We start from the raw sequence: 10,918 nt of genomic DNA on the forward strand, positions 1-10,918 counted from the left end.
ATGCAAAAATTTTCTATATTTCATCACATCCAATAGGTGAATGACACCTCATCGGTGCTCACAAAAAGTGTGCACGGTAGGTGTGCAGAATATCAAAACTATATATATGTATATGTATGATTATTCGGCCGAAAGTTCATAAGAAATTTTTTTTAGTATATTTTAAAGAAAAACGAGTAGTAGACGTTTCACTTTAAGTGTGTGATGGATTTTCATATATTGAGTATATGAAAGGCTTGAGTGCGAGACTGATCGTGAAATTTCTTTTCGATAGAGAGATGGATAGATCGTTTGCTGTTGGTAAATCACTTGAAAATCCTTGTATAGTCCTTCAATGTTAGGACAAGAACAACTTTTTTGCATGTTGGGAGTACCTGAATCGATTTTAGACTTGTTATTTGCTTTGAATCCAAATATAGTTCAGGTAATATATGATATGTACTGTACTTTAAATGACATTTAATGAAGTGTAATGTTGATTTAAAATGGTCACAATAAGGAGAACCAATCTCTGAACTTATAAGATTTGGTATAATCTGAAGTATCATCACAAACAACAACCACAATGACTACTGCTACTGATTTCTAATCATAAGGGCTACTGTTTGTTCTAGTTAGGTACTACAGAAACATAAGCATCATAAAGATTATTGTTTCTTCTGGTTAAGTACTACTGTAATGTAAGCATGCGGGAGTCTTCTACTATTTTATTTTAAGACATGTTCTGTTTTTATTAATTTATCAAAGAGTTCTGATTTTTCTTAAGCCATTTGAATCACTACAATTAAGATAGTACCCAATATCGTTTTATCTTATAGCGGCAAAACAATATACACTATATAATTTTATAACCTTTAGCTACTTGTATAATTATTAATTTATAATCAAATTATTACTTCACACTAATAATTCTTCAATCATAAATATAATTAATAAAATTGTTAGGATCGGGAAAGAGTTTAGAGAGGGGGGAGGTGAATGAACTCTTTCAAATTTTCTTCTTTTAAAATGTTTATTTCAACCGTTTTTAGGCGGTTGAAAATTCCTCTCAAACAGTTGGAATTGTGAACCATTATTAAGTGCGGAAACCGGTTCACAATCTCCAATAGAAACTTAAAAACGTTAACAGGCTTAATCAACAATTAGAGAGCGGAAAAACAAGTGCTTGCGATAAGTAAAGTGACACAAGATTTTTATGGATGTTCGGAAAATGAATACTCCCACGTCACCCCTTCTTCCTTCTTAGGAAGGTTTCAACTAAAAGACTTTGAATTTACAAACATTTTGCAACAACCCACTCCAATCGGAACTTATCACAGTGCCTGTTTTGGAACTCTTAGTGATCACTTTACACTACTGGATATTTAAGAATACTTAGTTCACTAGACACCAAAACTAAATCAAATAATCAAAAGGTTACTGATATGAACAATCAGTTTTGTTTGAGTAGCACGAAATTGATCCTTAGATGATCGAATGTAATTATGTTCACAGCGTGCTGAAAGAGAGATGAAGTGTGGAGGCTTTTTATAGCGCTCTGAGATCTTTTTCTGTATGCTAGCAACGAGAGTTTTTGGCTGTTGATCGAGAGAGTTTTGGGCTAGCACACTCCTCCGTTAATATACACGATCTTCTTAAGGGTCCGGAAGAACACATCAACGTTAACCTGATTATCTGAACAGATGTGTTGCTGTCGTCTTTATGAGAATTAACTATTCTTCAATAAACGCATTTAATGTTCCTTTTGCTCAGCATAGTTCTGAATTGCTTTTCTTGAGGAGTTCCTTTTATGGTAACTGTTTTTAGCATCAGAACTTGAAGTCTATACTTGGTCTTCCTTTTCTTTGATAGAGACATAAATGCGGATCATTCTTGGAACTGATGTACATATCTGTTGACCTCAAGGAGGTGTAATACTTTGAATGTATTAAGCCGGTCAGAGAATGTCTTTGAGCAATAAATGATTCTCTTTAATGATCCAGTTATGAGGATGATCATTTAAGTCCAAGCTTCTCTTATTTGCCAACGGTCTGAAATAAGCGGTTGAGACTTCTTTGAGCTTTAGCCGGTTAGAAAGATATTCCAACTGTTGAGCATGGAGGTTGAACTGATATGTGTCACATATATAAACCGTAGCTGTTTTCGTGCTAACTTGTTTTTGTCAAACACCAAAATTCTGAGGAATAATAATTTCTAACAAAAATATGTATCCAAGTAATATTAACTTGATATCTATATCATTAATAAAATGTATCAAGAAATATAATATACATATATTAATATAAAATAAATTGTTTGAATGCATATAATTTTAACAGATATCTAGTGAATGTTACGTATTAATTCACGGAATTTTATTCTACCATTATACTGTATACATAAAAGGTTAAAATAATTAAATATTGACTTATATTTTGATATAACATAAATTATTTATGCACGCGATTTTTTTGTCTGCATGGTTGCCAATATATTTAAATAATAAACGTATGTGAGTGTGATATTTTAGGAAAAACAGTCAACTTTATAAATAAAAATTATAATTGTTCATGTTTTAAATTATACGCAAAAGATTTATTTGACAAAAAATCATGTATATAAGAAAAATTAATATTCTTAAATCATGTTATATTTTAGGAAAAATTAATTTTCTAAATCATGTCGTTAAATATAAAAATATATTTCAAGAATTAGTCAATCTCAACATTACATAAATAAAAACTTATATAAGTTCGTCCTAAAACAAATTTTATAAAACAGATTTTTGGCTAACTCAACTCATGAAAAATATTATTTTTTTATACCAAAAATATCACTTTTGAAGGTAGATATAGATCGAGTAAACACATCTTATAAATATAGATATGTGAGACTGTCTCGCACTGCCAAACGAGACCTATTGATCTACAATTAGTGTTGGATACGAGACTTTTGAGGCCTAAGGAGTGCACAAAAAATGATGTCATTAAACATTAATTTTCATATAAATTTCATCAAAAAATGACAATATAAATAATATGAATTCTAGAAATAAAATATAGACAAAATATATAATTCAAAACAATACTTTATAAGCAAATACTAATAAAATAAAGATCATCCAAACAAAATATGAAATTCATGTTTCAAAATAGTACATAGTCGTAGTTTTGGAAGTGAAATATTGATTAAGTTCGCATGATCAATTTTCTCGACAACTTTTTTCTTGATTAATAACATAGTAACGTTTTTAAATCTTTTTCGTAACACAGTTGATCCAGAGATAAATTTTGAGCAACTTCAACTTGGAAAAACTCTTTTCGTCAAAACCAGATTTTGTTGGATTCCAAAAATTATGCAACCGAGTGTTGAAAAATGGCCTGAATAAACGATTCGACAGACAGAGAAATCGAACGATAACAAACTTGATTGTCATAGAATAGTTTAATTTTTTTCGGGAGAACTTGCGAGAGAAGAATTCCAGACTGATTAAATGTTTATAAGAATAAAAAATATTAGTAGACTATGGAAATTCAAGTTTTCATGATAGGACACTACCCATTTTAAAAAAATTTATGAATTGAACTAGTAATTTTTATTTAAAAAATTGGTACCTCCAGATGTTGGAGCTCAAGACGTCGATCTCATATTTTATGTTACATAGTAATCTACAGATATGCATTTTTTAAGTTTAACCATTCCATGAAATTGATCGTTGAATTGTTTGTATCAAGAAAACATCCGCACGTGTTCCATTTTCAAAGAACGTGGTGGAACTAATGACAGAAAAGAAGACCGAATTTTGTTAAATTGGTCCAATTTTTTTTTTATGTTTATAGTCTAATTAGTCAGAATTTAATATTAATACAAGCGTGCTGATGAGGCTTGTTGAATATTCTTATATGATCAATTTTATTATTTTTCTAAAGAAGAATGTGTTTGAAACGCATCATTAAATAAAAGAAGGAAATTTCGAATTTTAATAAAGTACATATCTTATTATATTTTTGTTAACAAAACTCGATCTATTTTTCAAAGCATCAAATAAAATTTATCTTACTATTTACTTAAGAATATACCCCATTTAATAACCGATTTTGAAGCATCGAATAAACTTTATTTTAATATTTGATTCAGAATCCATCCTTTAATAACTGATTTCATTAATATATGACAAAAACTTGTTTGAGACGGTCTCTTGGTCGTATTTTGAGAAACATATATCTTATTTGTGTCATCCATGAAAAATATTACTTTTTATGCTAAGAGTATTGTGAATATCGGTAGATTTGACCCGTGTCACAGATAAAGATTCATGAGACCATCTCACAGAAGACATATATGGAAATTTAAATATATTATGTATTTTTCAAGGCTTAAAATTCTAGAATCAGGTCAACCTATTTGTTGGCTAAATTGGACTCTTCGGAGCAAATTATAATTTCAAATTTCCAAAATCAAAACTGAGTTTTACGAGAAGCATCATTATATCAATTATTTAAATTGTCCGATATTAGTTTTTTTTTCCTATTACTTCATTCACGTTTTTCAATTTTAGATAGAAATAGATAAGAAGCTTTTTTTGTTGAGATCATACTAGAGTTTAGATTCATGAATAAACTCTTTTAAAATTTTACAAACTTCGAGTTTTCCTCAAATTTTTTGGTTATTAAGAGATATTCTTCAACGGCTAGATTAGCTTGACTACTAAAAAGAGATGAGTATTTTGTTGATGTTCATAGATAAATATTCTTATAGTGTAATCTATAAAACCCCTTTCATAATTACCACCAACACTCTGATAATAGATTTCAAACTACATACAAATAGGATATCTATACCCGAAGGTAAGTGGTGAATCTCCGACTACAATGCATCGACCCCTATATATTTCGACAGCACACACAACCTTGCTACCTGATGACCCCATGAGAGTCGGTAAACAAGTAAAAGTGCAATGCTAGCATATAGAGTCTCAATGTTGTCCTGGGTCATAAGGACTAATGGTGTACAACCATAAACTAGGACGTTTCCACTCGATAAGTGACAACCACTTGGAAAGTCTTTTCTGGACGGTTGTTCAGTGAACTCTAAAAGGAGCACCAATCTGCATGATCGGACATCACAATGTCCCCTACAAAGGAAACATGGTACTCACATCACAGATACTAGTCTCAAACTAGATCGGCCTATATCTTTCTTAGCGACGGTTGAATCGACTAGGAACTATTTAGAATATACAATACTCCAAATATGAGTTTCAGGATTCTCATCATATGAGCATTTCATATTCTTTCTACTATTTTTATATTCAATGACTTTATCTATGAAACTAGCATAGGGTATACAGATGAAGATGTGCCAAAACAATAATTTCAAGTATTATTAAAATAAATATTGTTTATATATAGAGTTTCATCATGAACCCTCGGCCAACACTTGGCTCGACGGGCACCTACTCTAACAATCTCTCACTTGCACTAGAGCCAACTATCCATATGCTTCAAACCCATCGATTCGTGATGCTTCTCGAATAATGGTCCAGGTAAAGGCTTAGTTAGTGGATCAGCAATATTATCTGCGGAGCCGACTTTGTCAATCGACACTTCTCCTCTTTCCACAATCTCTTGCGGGATGTGGTACTTTCTCAATACATATTTGAATTTCTGATGAGACCTAGGCTCCTTTTATAAAGGCCTAAAAATCCTTACTTTGAAAATTTGCGGGAAATTTAAAATTTTCTTTTAAAATAAATGGAGTGCCTCATTCATACCAAAAACTGATAAAATGTTTAACGTTCAAAATAGCAGTGGAAGAAATTATTACTTGCCAAAATAACAAGTTAAAGTATTCAACAACTGATAAAATATTTTAGCATCAAAAATAAAATGGCAAGTGCTGAAACTGAGGTCCTCGGGTGCCACTACTGCCGACCCAAGCTAGCTCACTGGTCCCCGCCCTCGATTCCGACATCATCAGTACCTACAAAAATCAAGTCTAGTGAGTCTAAAGACTCCACATGCATATATCGTAAATAACAAGTAAATAATATAGTAAAATTTGCATGGGATAAAAATAGCATGTCATGAGGCATACATGAAAATAACTTGTCATGAGCAATTATAATACGTGCATATCATAAGTAAAAATGTTTGCTCCTTGGAGCCCTGTACTGAAATAGCTCGTAATAATTTTCTGGTGAGATTATGGTCTACGCAAGTGGTCCCTGAACTGAAATGAACTGAGCTGACCGATACTGGGGACCGGACCGGTAACTGGTGACGGGATTTACGTCTGATCAGACTAATGCCACAGCATACTGGGTGAAACAACTGAACTGACCGGTAACTAGTGACCGGACTGGTAACTGGGGACCGGATTTAATCATAATAGTAAAGTGACCACAAGCAATATCGCATAAATCTCAAAATGAATATTTTTGCACGTAATATAATTAATTCCCACAATTAAATATCCTGTAATAATTTTACTGATGGATTGGATCGCTCCCAGGCTCGCTGCAACCTAAATATGCCATGAAAAATATGCAATAGATTTTACTTGACCAAACTATGCAATTAAATCTAAAAAATGAGACAAATGCGCCTAATGACTTCGTATTTAATCATGACTCCGAACCAACCCGAGCCAACACTGAAACATCATATAGTCATGATTAAAATACGCTTAAAATGATGAATTAATGCTCCTCAAATGATGCATGTCGAATCTTAGGTGAATGGAGGCCAAAACATGAAACGCTCTTTCGAGAGTCAATTTGGCACATCGCACCGTAAATTCTCGTACGACCTCAAAAATGATCCGAATGACGAACGGCCAAAAACATGACCTTCCTAACTCAATCAGGCACTGTCCAATCCAAGGCCATAGGCTAAAAGCTAACCGAGAACTCGAACGAGCCACTGCACCGTCACAGCAAGTTGCTGTCCAAAAATACAGCAACTGTGCTTTGGTTTCCTTGCGTCGTTTTCGAGGCTAATGGCCATTGGGGCTTGAACCACCGATCAGAACCTCTTACCAACATCCTAAGGAATGATTTGAACCATGGCTAAGGGCTTTAGGCCAGACACAATTCGAACCACACCATGAAACAATCCACCCGTCCCGGCTGAGAGCAAATTCTGTGCGTGGGAAGTGTATTGCTTTGTTTGCTGTCTCTCGTCGTTCAAATGGCCATTTGATTGACCATGGAATGATCTAGACATCTAGGGGTATGGTATGAACCGTGGCTAGGGGCCATATGCCAACCAAGATTCACACCAATCCACCAAAATTCGAAACACACATGCTGTACAAAGGGAGAGCCGAAATGGGGAAGGGGCTGTTCTTGTTGTTTTATTTGAAAACCGATTCACCATGGACCAAGCCACCAAAAGGGCGACTTAGTCACATCTTAGACATGCTAGGGAAGTGATCTAACCATGGCTATAGGCCTTGTGGCAGACATGATCAGATTCATTTCCTATATGACAGCAACACAGAATTTCGAAAGGATCAAATGGACAACATGTGGAGTTGCTGTCATTTTCGTGTCTTCCAGCGTGCATGGGGTTGAATGAGTGGACCAAGATGGTCTTAATGCATCCTATTACATGTCTAGATGTCGCCTTGGGAGCCTGGAATCGATTCAATACCTTAAACCACAACATAAAGGAAAATCGTGAAGCTTGAAAAGGGAGGGCCGAAAATCTGCATGTGCATTTTCTGAAATTTCTTGAAAGGATGATCATGAAACATAAAAATAATGATAGTATGACTTGATTGAAGAGTCAAGGAAGAATATATGCATGCCTGGTTTCGTTTTGGAAGAAAACGAAAGAACGATACGATCCGGCGCGGAGGAGGTGGAGCGCTTCCTTTCCTACCTTACTAGCTCTCGATTTTTCTCTCTAGTTTCCTCTAGTGCTAGCCACGATTTTTCTCTCCAAAATCACTCTGAATTTCATGACTAAGGGAGGGGGAATGGTGGTTAAGAGGGTGAGGAGAATGGGTGCAAAAATATAGGGAAAACAAATCAAGACCAAGTCTACCTCTCATTCAAATTTTGAATTGGTTTGATCAAGTATTTTTGGGGGGAGCATGGCTGATATGATCCATGATAATTAGACTAGGATATTGCTTATTAATAAACTAACCAAGGTTGATCAATAATTAAAAAGGTTAGCAAGCTAGACTAACGTAGAATGGGTCAAAGGTGAGTTGGCATATAATTGCTTATTCCACTAAGGAATGGCCGAAAAATTCACTTCTAAATGGAGGGGAATTATTTTCTAACTAGTAAATTTATAACCCTTAAAAGTCTCACTAATCCTTTAATTGATTTAGTGAATTAATCCCTTAATTATTGGAACTTAAATGAACTTATTTTCTACTCACCTCAAGTAACTTAAATAATTCCTTGAACTTCCTTATTAACTTAAATTAACTTACTTGCTAGCTAAAATAAATTCTGGAAATGATTTCTTAATCTTAAATTCTATCTCAAAACTCCAACTCCAGTCCGGCCTCACTGAATTAACTGAAATGATAAAAATCAAAATACTGCATAAAATAATTAACTTAAGGAAAATCATTTAAATACTCATGAAATAAAATCATTTAAATACTAGAATTATGCATGGCTTATACGTAGTCTAAATTACGGGTTCTACAATCCTTCCCCCCTTAAAAGAAATTTCGTCCTCGAAATTAAAACTCACCGATTAACTCGGGGTAGCGACTTCTCATCTCCGGCTCAGACTCCCACATAGCTTCCTCCTCTGAATGGTTAAGCCATTTGACTTTGACTCGCTTAACCAGCTTGTTCCGAAGCTTCTTCTCCTGCATGTCTAAGATCTGCACTGGTCTCTCCTCATAAGATAGGTTCGGAGTAAGCTGCAACGTATCAAAGTTCAGGACATGCGAAGGGTTCGCTATATACTTCCTCAGCATAGAGACGTGGAAGACATTGTGTACTCCGGCCAGATTCGACGGAAAAGCAACACGATAAGCTAGCGTCCCAACTCCGTCAAGGATCTCAAATGCTCCAATAAATCTCGGACTGAGCTTCCATTTCTTCCCAAATCGCATGACACCCTTCATAGGTGCCACCTTCACAAAAACATGATCGCCGACTGTAAACTCTAAATCTCTCCTCCGCTGATCGGCATAACTCTACTGTCGACTCTGAGCAGTCCTCATCCTATCACGGATCTTGACTACTACATCTGCAGCCTGCTGAATAATCTCTGGACCCAACTCTGCTCTCTCTCCTGCTTCAACCCAATGAACAGGAGATCTGCACTTGCGGCCATACAGTGCTTCATACGGAGCCATACCAATAGAAGACTGGAAGCTGTTGTTATAGGTGAACTCAACCAATGGTAAGTTCGACTCCCAACTCCCAGAGAAATCAATGACGCAAGCGCGGAGAAGATCCTCTAAAATCTGAATGACTCGCTCTGACTGCCCATCTTTCTGTGGATGGAAAGCTGTGCTAAACAGCAACTTCGTACCAATAGTCGAATGCAAACTCTTCCAAAATGAGGAAGTAAATCTGGGATCTCTGTCAAATACGATAGAAACTGGAATACCATGAAGTCGGACTATCTCCCCGATGTACAACTCTGCATACTGAATCATGGTTAAAGTCGTCTTAATAGGCAAGAAATGCGCTGATTTGGTAAGACGATCAACAATCACCCATATGGCATTCGATCCTCTGGCTGACCTCGGCAATCCGGTCACAAAATCCATGGTAACATTCTACCACTTCCACTCGGGAATAAGGAGAGACTTGAGCAAACCTGCTGGTCCCTGATGCTCGGCCTTCACTAACTGGCAAGTCAGACACTCGGATACAAATCGTCTGATGTCTTTCTTCATCCCAGGCCACAATACAAAAGCTGCAGATCTTTGTACATCTTTGTACTCCCTGGATGAATGGAGTACGGGGACATGTGGGCTTCTGATAGAATATCTGCTCGGATAGAATCACTTCTAGGAACCCATATCCTGTCTCGGTATCTCACAATACCATCGCTGACTGAATACAAGAAACTGCACTTGGCCTCATCTCTCTGCTTCCACTTGGCCAACTGCTCGTCTGATGACTGACCACTGCGAATACGGTCCAGAAGGGAAGACTGAATGGTCAAGGTAGATAGACGGGGAACTCTACCTCGAGGATAAGTCTCTAGATCAAACCTCTGCATCTCAGTCTGAACAGGTTTCTGAATCGTCAAATGAGCCATCACTGCGACTTTTCTACTCAATGCATCCGCAACTACATTAGCTTTACCCGGGTGGTAGCTAATGTCACAATCATAGTCCTTCACAAGCTCCAACCAACGCCTCTCACGCATATTCAGCTCCTTCTGCGTAAAGAAATACTTGAGGCTCTTGTGGTCGGTAAAGATCTGACACTTCTCCCCATACAGATGATGCCTCCAAATCTTCAAGGCAAAAACTACAGCGGCCAACTCTAGATCATGGGTAGGGTAGTTCTTCTCAGGAGTCTTCAACTGTCTAGAAGCATATGCTATCACCTTCCCATGCTGCATCAATACTGCTCCAAGATCGAGCTTCGAAGCATCGCTATATAGAACAAACTCACCGGGCCCTGATGGCACGGCCAAAACTGGTGCTGAGATAAGAGCTTGCTTCAAAGTATCGAAGCTCTTCTGACACTCCTCGCTCCAAACAAATTTCACATTCTTCTTTGTCAGTGCTGTGAGTGGAACTGCAATCGAGGAGAATCCCTTAATGAATTTCCGATAATATCATGCTAAGACAAGAAAACTGCGGATCTCTGATGCATTCTGCGGCACAACCCAATCTCTGAATGCTGCAACTTTCGTTGGGTCTACCTAAATGCCACTGCTGGAAACAATGTGGCCTAAGAACGCCACCTTCTCTAACCAGAATTCGCATTTAATGA

Source organism: Primulina eburnea, chromosome 1, assembly GCF_022965805.1.
Source record: "Primulina eburnea isolate SZY01 chromosome 1, ASM2296580v1, whole genome shotgun sequence".
In the NCBI taxonomy this organism is placed as follows: domain Eukaryota; kingdom Viridiplantae; phylum Streptophyta; class Magnoliopsida; order Lamiales; family Gesneriaceae; genus Primulina; species Primulina eburnea.